Source organism: Triticum urartu, chromosome 7A, assembly GCF_056163025.1.
Source record: "Triticum urartu cultivar PI428250 chromosome 7A, HENAU_Tu73, whole genome shotgun sequence".
NCBI lineage: Eukaryota > Viridiplantae > Streptophyta > Magnoliopsida > Poales > Poaceae > Triticum > Triticum urartu.
The window spans coordinates 358,539,183-358,550,110 of NC_141879.1; the positions used below are offsets into that span (position 1 = coordinate 358,539,183).

The window sequence follows — 10,928 nt, forward strand, 5'->3', positions numbered from 1 at the left end:
CCCCACTTATCTATTTGCGTGTGTGTTTCCGTGTACCCTATCTTGCTATTGGTCTACTTGTTGCATTTGAAAATTTGTGAATCTTTTCCAACACTATTGAGGCTCACTAACAATTGCATCAAATTTTGTGCCACCATCCTAACGGAGCTCCACTATAAGCTTTTACTTGTGTAGGTGTGAGAAACCGACAAGAATTGGTACCAATTGTGCTATTTCCTTATTCCACATTTGAGTGATCATTGATCCATCTTCAACATCGATCAAGGTACATTTGGTATAAGTTCTTCTCTTTCGCCCACTCACATATTTGCTTGGAATGATGGATAGGCCAAGTACTTCTACCAACCCACTCTTCATTGAGCAAGACGACGACATGTCTGCCTACATCACAAAGAGCCACCTCTTTGGTGCACAACGAGCTTTGCATCAAGAGCAACAAGCAATGAACGAACGCATCAACAACCTCGCCATGGACTTGCGACTCTCCGATCAACGTACAAGAGACTACTTGACAACAAGCTCGACAAACACAAACAAGAGAATGATGCAAGAATGGACGAGGTTCGTGCTTTGTTGGTAAACCGCTCTTCTACAACTTTGTCCTACTCAAGACGGAGCCGCTCAAGTCGACACTCCGACGACACCATCTCCGGCTAAAGTACTCCAACATCGAACACTCTTCGACGAGCCGCTCGCCCAGACCGTCAAGCAAATTGCAATCCTCTACACGACTACGATTCTCAAGAGCAAGTTCGCGCACAAGAACATCGACACCGTCAAAACCAAGCTACTTTCACGCAAGCACAAGAATGGAAACATGAACGTCAAAAAGAAGAGGAAGAGCGAGCGCGACAACACCAAGATGCACAAGATGCCGAGGAACAACAACAACGAGAAGATCAAGCACTTGAGGTGAAACGTGCCCTCCGAGATTGAAGTCGATTCGTAGCCACACGCAACCGGCAAGCTCGTGAGCAACAAGAAGTGCTTCGCGATGAAGTTCAATAACGAATATATCAAGATCGCGTGCATCGTCAAGTTCCTCAAGCTCCTCCACAAGCTCGACAAGCTCCTCCACATGCTCGACAAGAACACCAAGTTCACCAAGAGAATGAAGACAATGGAAATCCTCCAAGACAAGAGCAACATGAGGAAGACAACCCCCCATGTCAAGGACGTCATCATCCCCGACCCCAACATAATGAAGAGCAATGCTATGGCAAGCTAAAGTTCACCATGCCCAAGTTTTTCGGAAACAATGATCCCGAAGAGTACCTTTCATGGGCATTGAAGGTTGACAACATCTTTTGTTCGCATAACTATGAGGAAGGGAAGAAGATCGCGATGGCATCCCTTGAGTTCCAGGACTATGTCCTCATTTGGTGGGAACAAGTCATTGAGCGCCATGAGGCAAGAGGGGAACCACCCATCACAACTTGGGTGCAAATGAAGGATGTCATGAGAGCACGTTTTGTGCCAACATACTACAACCACGACATCTTCAAGAAACTCCAACTCCTCATGAAAGGAACAAAGAGCGTTGAAGAATACTACAAAGAAATGGAGATTGCCATGATAAGAGCCGATGTCATGGAAGATGATGAGCAAACTATGGCACATTTCTTGAATGGACTCAATCATCCTATCAAGAAGATCGGCAACTTCCAACCATACTCGAACCTCATCGAGCTAGTGCATCAAGCTACCAAGGCGGACCGACAAGTGCAAGATGACTTCAAGTATGCCAAGTACTCTTCCAAGAGCTACATCTTCTCCAATACCCAAGCTTCAACGACTCCTACACCTTCTACCTCAACTAAGCCTTCTACAAGCAATGGCGACAAGTCAAGCTACAAGAAAACTATGACCACCTCAAGTCGTCCTCCTGCTACAAGCAACTTCAAGCAAAGAGCTTCATCATCATCTACCCAAACCGACGAGGCCATCAAGACAAGTTCCTTCAAATGCTTCACATGCGGCGGCCAAGGCCACAAGTCCTTTGAGTGTACCAACAAGCGCACCATGATCTTCAACGATGATGGTACATATGACTCCACGAGTGAAGGTGAAATGGAAGCCCTTGAGCAAGTGGCCATGCATCGACAAGTGAACGAAGATGAAGATGATCAAGTCTATTGTGACGAATATCTGAGCCCCGCTCTTTTTGTCTCCAAGGTCTTGACGCTTCAACATCAACAAGACGAAGACCAAAGATGTCATATCTTCCACACCAAGGCCGGCATCAATGGAAGGTCCGTGAAGATCATCATCGATGGAGGGAGTTGCCATAACTTTGCAAGTGAAGAACTATGCTCCAAGATCCAATTGGTCAAGATGAAGCACCCACATCCCTACAAAGTTCAATGGCTAAGCGACTCCGGCACTATCCAAGTCGAGCACATGGTCCAAGTCTCCTTCAAAATCAGAGCATACAAAGACACTTTGCAGTGTGATGTTGTTCCTATGTCTGTTTGCCACCTACTTCTTGGACGGCCATGGCAATTTTACCGAGGTGTCATCCACAATGGGCGGACCAATCACTATAGCTTCAAAATGAAGGGCAAGGAGTATGTGCTACGCCCTATGTCTCCAAGCGAAGTGATCACTGACAAGCAAGCCACCCATCATGGAGATAATAGTGAGAGAGCGAACCACCAAAAGGAGAGTGAGCACCACAATACCAAACCGAGTGCCTCCACGATGAGAGACAAGAAAAACCTAGTCCTATTTTCCACCAAAAGGGAGATAAGAGAAGTGTGTGAGAACCCATCAAGTGTCATGCACTATGTCATTGTATGCAAGGACGAGGCACCAAAAGCTAACACCTCTCAGAATCTACCTTTAGTGTTATCTTCTCTATTGCAGGAATTCCAAGATGTATTCGTCGATGAGCTACCTCCGGTCTACCTCCACTATGAGGCCATGGAACATCGAATCACCTCGTCCCCGGAGCACCCCTTCCTAACAAGGCCTCGTACCACGTCAACCCCGAAGAAACTAATGAGATCCAACGACAAGTACAACAACTCATCAACAACGGCCATGTACGTGAAAGCTTAAGCACTTGTGTCATTCCAGTTATCCTAGTACCAAATCAAGATGGTAGTTTTCGCATGTGCTTCGATTATAGACCCATCAATGCTATCAACGTTTGATATAGGCATCCCATACCTCACCTTGATGATATGCTAGATGAGCTTAGCGATGCCACCATTTTCTCAAAAAATCATCTTAAAAGTGGCTATTATCAAATCCACATACAAGAATGTGATGAATGGAAAACCGCTTTCAAAACTAAATTTGGCTTGTACGAGTGGTTAGTTATGCCTATGGATTTATCGGAAGCTCCCGGTACTTTCATGCGTCTTATGAATTTTGTGCTTCGCCCTTACATTGGCGTGTTTGTTGTTGTCTACTTTGACGACATACTTGTTTTTAGCAAATCCATCAAAGACCATGTAAAGCATGTTAGGGCTGTTTAGCAAACTCTTCGCAAGGAACGTCTTGATGCCAACATGAAAAAGTGCACTTTTGGAGTTGACAAGCTTGTTTTCTTGGGTTTCGTTGTTTCCTCAAAGGGTCTCCATGTAGATGAATCTAAGATCAATGCTATTAAAACTTGGCCCCAACCAACCAACTTGTAACAAGTGCGTAGTTTTCTTGGTTTAGCCGGTTTCTATCGCAGATTTGTGAAGGATTTTAGCACCATTGCTTCACCTTTGCATGCTTTGAGTAAGAAAATGCACCATTTGTTTGGGGACCATCCCAAGACACCGCATTTAATGAGCTTAAGAATCTGCTTACTCATGCTCCCGTGCTTGCATTACCCAACTTTGACAAACCTTTTGAAGTTCATTGCGATGCTAGTGGTAATGGCATAGGAGGTGTGTTAACACAAGAGAGGCGACCCATATCATACCTTAGTGAGAAACTTTCTGGAGTGCGACTCAATTATCCAATATATGACAAAGAGCTATATGCTTTAGTGCGAGTTTTGCGTGAATGGGAACATTACCTTCGCCCTCATGAATTTATCATCCATCCCGATCATGAAACGCTCAAGAATCTTAAGGGACAAACTCAGTTGAACAAGCGGCATGCTAAATAGAGTGAATTCATTGAGTCATTTCCTTATGTCATCCAGTATATCAAAGGCAAGGGAAATGCTGTGGTGGATGCGCTTTCCCGCAAATGCATGCTTGTTACTAAACTTGAACTGAATGTCATTGGCTTTGAGCACAGAAAAGACTTGTATGCGCACGATCCTACTTTTTCTATTCCTTATGCCAAATGTTTGACGCACACATCTTGGGAACGCCATTACATCAAAGATGACTATCTTATGAGAGCTAACAAACTTTGCATTCCCGAGTCTTCTCTTCGTTTGTTACTTTTGCAAGAATCTCATGGAGGACGACTAATGGGACACTTTAGACATGACAAGACATTTGCTACGCTCTCCAAGAACTATTTTTGTCCCAAGATGTTCCACGACGTCTCACGCTTCACCACCCGATGTTCTACATGTCATAAAGCTAAGTCCAAAGCTCAATCTCATGGTCTGTATACACCACTTCCAATCCCATACCACCCATGGGAAGATATTAGTATGGATTTTGTGCTTGGTTTTCCTAGGACTAGAAATGGAAAGGATTTCGTGTTTGTTGTTGTGGACCGATTCTCTAAAATGGCCCATTTCATCCCTTGCAACAAGATAGACGATGCTTCACATGTTGCCAATCTTTTTTGTAGTGAAACATTGCGCCTACATGGAGTGCCAAAGACGATTGTCTCGAACCACGACGTCAAGTTCTTGACTTACTTTTGGAAGACCTTATGCACCAAGCTCGGAATCAAGCTTCTATTCTCCAGGGCATACCATGCACAAACCGACGGCCGAACGGAAGTGACGAACCGAATGCTCTCCACTGTACTATGCGTGTTGATCAAAAGGAACATCAAGGAATGGGAGGAGTGCCTATCCATCGCCGAGTACGCCTACCCCAGTCAAGTGTGCAAAATGATCTACACTTGTATGGGTTGTCGGTCACATATACTAGGTGGGTTCATCATGGTGAAGTTGCGAACGTCAATGTTACTGATTATGTGGAAACAACAGATCACCGTCTTGATCTGCCTGATGCTTAGGTGGAAGAGGAGGAGGAGGTGGTGGTGGAGGAGCCAGTGAGTTTGACCAACATTGAAACAATGCTACAAAATGCTCGTGCATTTTGTGAACTTTCACCTGCAGAAGAAAAACGATGGGCCCGCATGTTGCAACAATGCAATGTGGCTGTCACCCCAGGAAGTAAGTTGTCAGTGTTCTCAGCTATGGTCACCTTTATTCAGGTGAAGACATCTGAGCGAATGACCAACAAATCATTGGATGCGATGTTGGCTGCTTTCCGCAAATCTTTGCTAGATTCGTTTGAGCTGCCACACACCTACAATAAAATGAAGAATTTCCTTCGTGCTGTTGGAATTGGATATGATATGATCCATGTTTGTAAGAATAATTGTGTTCTATTGCAGAAGGATTATGCCAACTTAAGTGAATGCCTAAATTGCAAATCATCAAGATGGAAAGATGGCGATGCTGTGAAGAGGATTCCTCATAATGTTCTGGGACATTTTCCAATTATACCAAGATTGCAGAGGTTGTTTCATGATGCTGAAACAAGAGTGGATGTACTGTGGCACTCTAGGAACCAGGAGTACAGAGATCAGAATTTAATGAGCCATCCATCTCATGGTAGTGACTGGAAAAGCTTCAATCATAAACACAAAAAGTTTCCTGTTGACCTGAGAAACATTAGACTTGGCTTAGCTTCAGATGGATTTAACTCATTTGGCCACCAGAGCGCCACATATAGCATGTGGCCACTGCTTGTTATCCCTTACAACATGCCTCCAAATGTTTGCACCAAAGAATCAAACTACATGATGGGCTTTCTCATCCCAGGTCCAAAAAGTCCTGGAAAGGATTTTGATTTATTCATTGAGCCTCTTGTGGAGGAACTTCAACAGCTATGGAGGGGTGTTCTCACTCAAAACCTATATACCAGCCCACCAGCTGATTTCTTTCTGCGTGCTGTTATAATTTGGTGCATCCATGATTATCCGGCTTTGGGCACTATGTCAGGGCGAACGACACATGGTTACAATGCATGTGTTCACTGTGACAGGAATCCACTGTCATACACAATACTTAGCAAGATCTGTTACATTGAACACCGCCGTTTCCTTGCCAAGGACAAGCTGCGTCCTACAAAATACTGAACATATGTGTTCAATGCAAAGCATGAAAACCGTGATGCGCCAAAGAGGCTCACCGCCGATGAGTTGCAAGTGGAATTGGAGAAGATCGGGAAAATTACACGAGGAAACCATCCTGATAATGGTAACGGGAAAAGGAAGCGTGGCAGAGCAGAAGATAGATTATTGTTTACTCGCAGGTCCACTTTGTGGGACTTGGAGTATTGGAAAGATTTGGATCTGCGGCATAATCTTGATGTGATGCACATCGAGAAAAATATATGTGACAACATCATCGGCACACTTCTTAATATGGAAGGCAAGACGAAAGATACCTTAAAATCTAGGATTTATTTGACACACCTGTGTTTCAGACAGGATTTGCAGGTGCAAGACGAAGGTAAACCATGGGATATGGCACCAGCTGTGTATGTCTTGGACAAGATACAAAGAAAAGAATTCTGTGAGTTCCTGTCACATGTGAGATTCCCACATGGATTTTCTTCCAACCCTGAAAGGAGAGTCAGTGCTAATGGAAACAAGGTACAAGGGTTGAAAACTCATGACTGCCACGTCCTACTTCGAAGGGTTTTACCTGTTATCCTTAGAGGATTGGGCCGCCCTGACTTATACAGAGCAGTTGCAGAGTTGGGACAATTCTTTAGGGAACTTTGCAGTAGAAATATCAAGATAGATGCTTTGGAGTGTCTTAGAGACAAGATACCAACTATCTTATGCGACCTTGAGAAGATATATCCTCCAGCCTTCTTTGATGTGATGGTGCATTTGGCTGTTCATCTACCTGATGAGGCACTACTTAGAGGTCCAGTACAGTATGGATGGATGTACCCTATTGAAAGGTGGCTAGGAACTTTCAAGGGCTATGTTAGGAATAGAGCTAGACCCAAGGGTTCCATTGTAGAGGCCTACATTGCTACAGAAGTGTTGGCATTCTGGTCAAAATACATTGAAACAACTGATCAACTTAGCAAGGAGGTGGGTGAAGACAATCCCGGGCTCAATGTTTTCGATTGTTCTGTACGAGTTACAGGGAAGAGTCGACAAGACGACAAACCTAAATATTTGGACAAAATGGTTTGGTGTGTATTGAATAACTGTCCTAGGATACTACGATATATAAATTAAGTGCTAAGTACTGCATCTTATACATTGTAATCTACTAAACTTGCAGCACATTCTTATATATTTAGATGCTTGACGCGATCACTATGTTGTGCAGCATTTACAAAAAGGAGTTACTGCCGCAAAATCCAAGAATCATTGACAAACTGGTTATGGTAGGATTTGCGAAATGGTTTAAGAGCCATGTAAGCTTTTGAATTGCACTGTCAGTTTTTTTAATATATTGAGTACATAAGATGATCATCTTGTCTATTTTCTAACCATAGGTTAAGAAGATGTGGGAGGATGGACATGTAGTTGATGATGCCCTTTACGCACTAGCAATGGGTCCTCGAACTCAGGTAATACATTATGAATCTTGCGTTGTTGGAGTGTGTGCTACAACACCCTTGCACACGATGAAGGCAGGAAGACACAAAACAGTGCCATCATGAACATGGATACGTACGGCAGAGAGACAACTGAACTATATGCTAACATAACAGACATTTTTCAGTTGCAGTATATCTCTAGTTTTGTGGTTCATCGGTGTGTGGTTCTTTGTGCTATCATTGGTATAACCTATTTTCCAGGATCACAAAACCCAGAGCTGATGATTATTTAAAATCCATCAATGTCAAGGCGGCGTACCAGACCAATGAGCCTTTTCTTGGCAAATCAAGCAACACAGATATTTTTCTTGGAAGACACATTTGCACATAGCGATAACTAGAGAGTATTGCAAAGATTTGAGTAGAGGAATTCGTTTAATGAAGTTGCACAACAAGATGATGATTACACTGCTCCTGATGTACAAGATTCCAAAGATGTTCCTAATATCTTTGAGAACCATCACATCAATGACGTCGGTGAAAAGATAGCCTGTCGGGCTGTGGACATACAAGAGTTGATAAAAAAGAAGCCAACGTTCGAGGACATTGAGGATGAAGAAGAAGATGACACTCTAGGGAATTATGATTCAGACTGATACACATGGCGAAGATGTTGATGTTGCTGGTGCGGATGATGATTAGATTGCTTTTGTCGTATTTTCCTGTTAGAAGACATTTTTTATCTACTATGTGATACTGTGTTTGCTATGACAACTGAAACCTGATCAACTTGTTGTTTAGTATTTTGCTGTGAGAACATCACTTATTATGTATGTTGATTTGTGTTTGGTGATTGTATGACGACTAAAATATGATGACATTGTTGTTTAGTTGTACTCATATTTGGCTGTGAAACTTGAATTTGACGATATAGTTTGCTGTTGGAATGCAATTTGCTAATAAATTATTTAGCAGAGGCCATTTTGCTAATAAGCTGACCCGATAGAGCCTCTACTAAATAATTTATTAGCAAAAGGGCCTCTGTTATTTATTTATTGATGAGCAAAAGGGAATACCCCCTGATTTCCATTAATAGAAATCATTAGATGTTCACAACACTACGCCCAACCTGTTAAATAGGTTTCATTCATTACTAGTTTCAGCAAAGTGCTCATGTCATAGCCACTGAATACATCATGAGTGCTACATACACTGCAAATAAAGAGATAATCATCCAATAGAGCACGTCGATTTTGCCCATTATCTTCACAAGCTCTTTCATCTCCTCATTGCTGTCAAGGCCGTTCAGCAGCTGTTGCTTGGCCATGATCAGAGGAACTGCATCTTTAACCTTCTGCTCTACATCTTCCTCTTCTACCATTCCTTTAGTTACTTGTCCAACACCCCAACCTGCTAGTATTGGGATTCCTCGGCTAACCAAATAATCAGCGTAGGTGCATTCCCCCACATCAGCAACTTCCCAGAAATACAAATCACATGAATCTTCCCTTTTCTGCATGAATCAAATTGGAAGATCATCAACCAAACTATTAAAAAAATCAGCAAGTTAAAGCAGCAGAACAACACTTAAACATATTTTTACCCCATGATTTGGGCATTTGTAGAAGACGCGACGGATGACTCTGCACGATTTATAACAGTGGCACCACACTAACGGCAGCGGGTTGCGATGAGCAACCAGTTGCGGTACGTGTGCCGGCGGGGGTGTGATGAGACCCACAGGCGATGGTATGGGTGGCGGCTTGGCGTATATCTAGTTGTTTCCTACTGAAGAGTAGGGGATGAGCAGCCAGCAGACATGGTTGGTGCGGCCAGAGCTTCTGATGCTAGACAGAGTACTAGAGAAGAGGATAAGTGAACGTTGCATATGTCAGTTTCATTACTTGCAAAGTAGCATAGCACCATATATAGCCATAGTCTAGGTTTGGATTCGAACCAGCTATAGGAGCACGTCTCTATTTTTTCTAAAACTCAGCAACGTCTCTTTACTAGTACAATAGCTTGTTCTGTACACCTTCTCAAGTCTTTGATTTTCTTTCTTTTTTTGTGAGGAAGGAGGAAAAAATTGAGAGTTCCTGGGACTCAAACCCAAGACCTCTCGGTTGAAAACCAAGGGTGCTAGTCACTTATGTGGCGAACGTTCCATTGGAGAAGGACGATAGACAAACACATTTTCCTCGCAGTTTTAGTTGCGACGCAAGATCAAACGGTTGCAGTTTCAGGAACGTTATCAGGCGAACGAGCCGAGTTTTTATTTTCTTCCTATATATACAAAAGTATGCTACTCGGTGTCGGCTTAGTCAACAAACGATTGTGCCAACCTTGACCGTTGGATTGACATTCAATGTCTGTCGTGTTTCTTCAGTCTCTTCTTCCTCCAGCCGCCAAAGCCAAACCAGCGTCAACTAGACCGCCTTCTCCCGCCTCCCATGACTGGTTGTGCTGCCGCACACGCATCGTGGCCACATCGCACCCTAAAATTGCGCATCTTCCCCGACTCCTGTTCGTTCCCGTCCAGGCCTCACCATCGTCCTCCACCTTGGTTCGCTCGCCGCGGCACCGCCCTCCGGTGTTGTCAACATGGTCAACAACCGAGAGGAATAAGGAGATGACTCTACATGGTGAGGATGGCAATATTTTTTGAGGATCCGGTGAGGATGATAGTAGGGACCCAGCAGCGCGCAGTAATTTTTTTTCGGGGTAGAGAAGGGTATCAACTGGGTTGTGCGGGAGTTGTGGCCCATCTAGCCCAGGCTTTTATTTCATATGTTTACCACATGACCAACCCAGTTTTTTTTCCTTTCTAAAAAAGGCTAGCCAAACTATTTTTTTCAGAATAACCAACATAGGCCTACTTGCTTTTCTACGCCCTGCTGGGCCGGAAATTTTTCAAGACGAGGAGGGATGCATTCGGGCTTGCCCAGAAAATGGGCTATAAGTAATAAGAAATGGGCTATAAGTAATAATAAATGGGTTGTAAAATGAAAAAATACAACAAACAAGCAATTAGTCGGTCCACGGCCGCACATAAGGAAATGCCTCCTTATTACGCGAAAAATAATGATTCCTCCACCTGACAGCTGGGACCCACCAGAAGGGCGTCTGTATTTCGCGAAAAAAACGTTCCCCCCGCTGTCAGCTCGGACCCACCAGCTATATCTTCGCACGCAAGGAAGTGCCTCCTTATTACGCACAAAA

The 10,928-nt window shown here is 43.6% G+C and overlaps 1 pseudogene; it reads left to right on the forward strand.

Moving 5' to 3' along the window:
* Window positions 1-1,236: 1,236 nt before the first annotated feature.
* LOC147959595 (uncharacterized) lies at window positions 1,237-2,557 on the forward strand (annotated as a pseudogene).
* The last annotated feature ends 8,371 nt before the right edge of the window (window positions 2,558-10,928 follow it).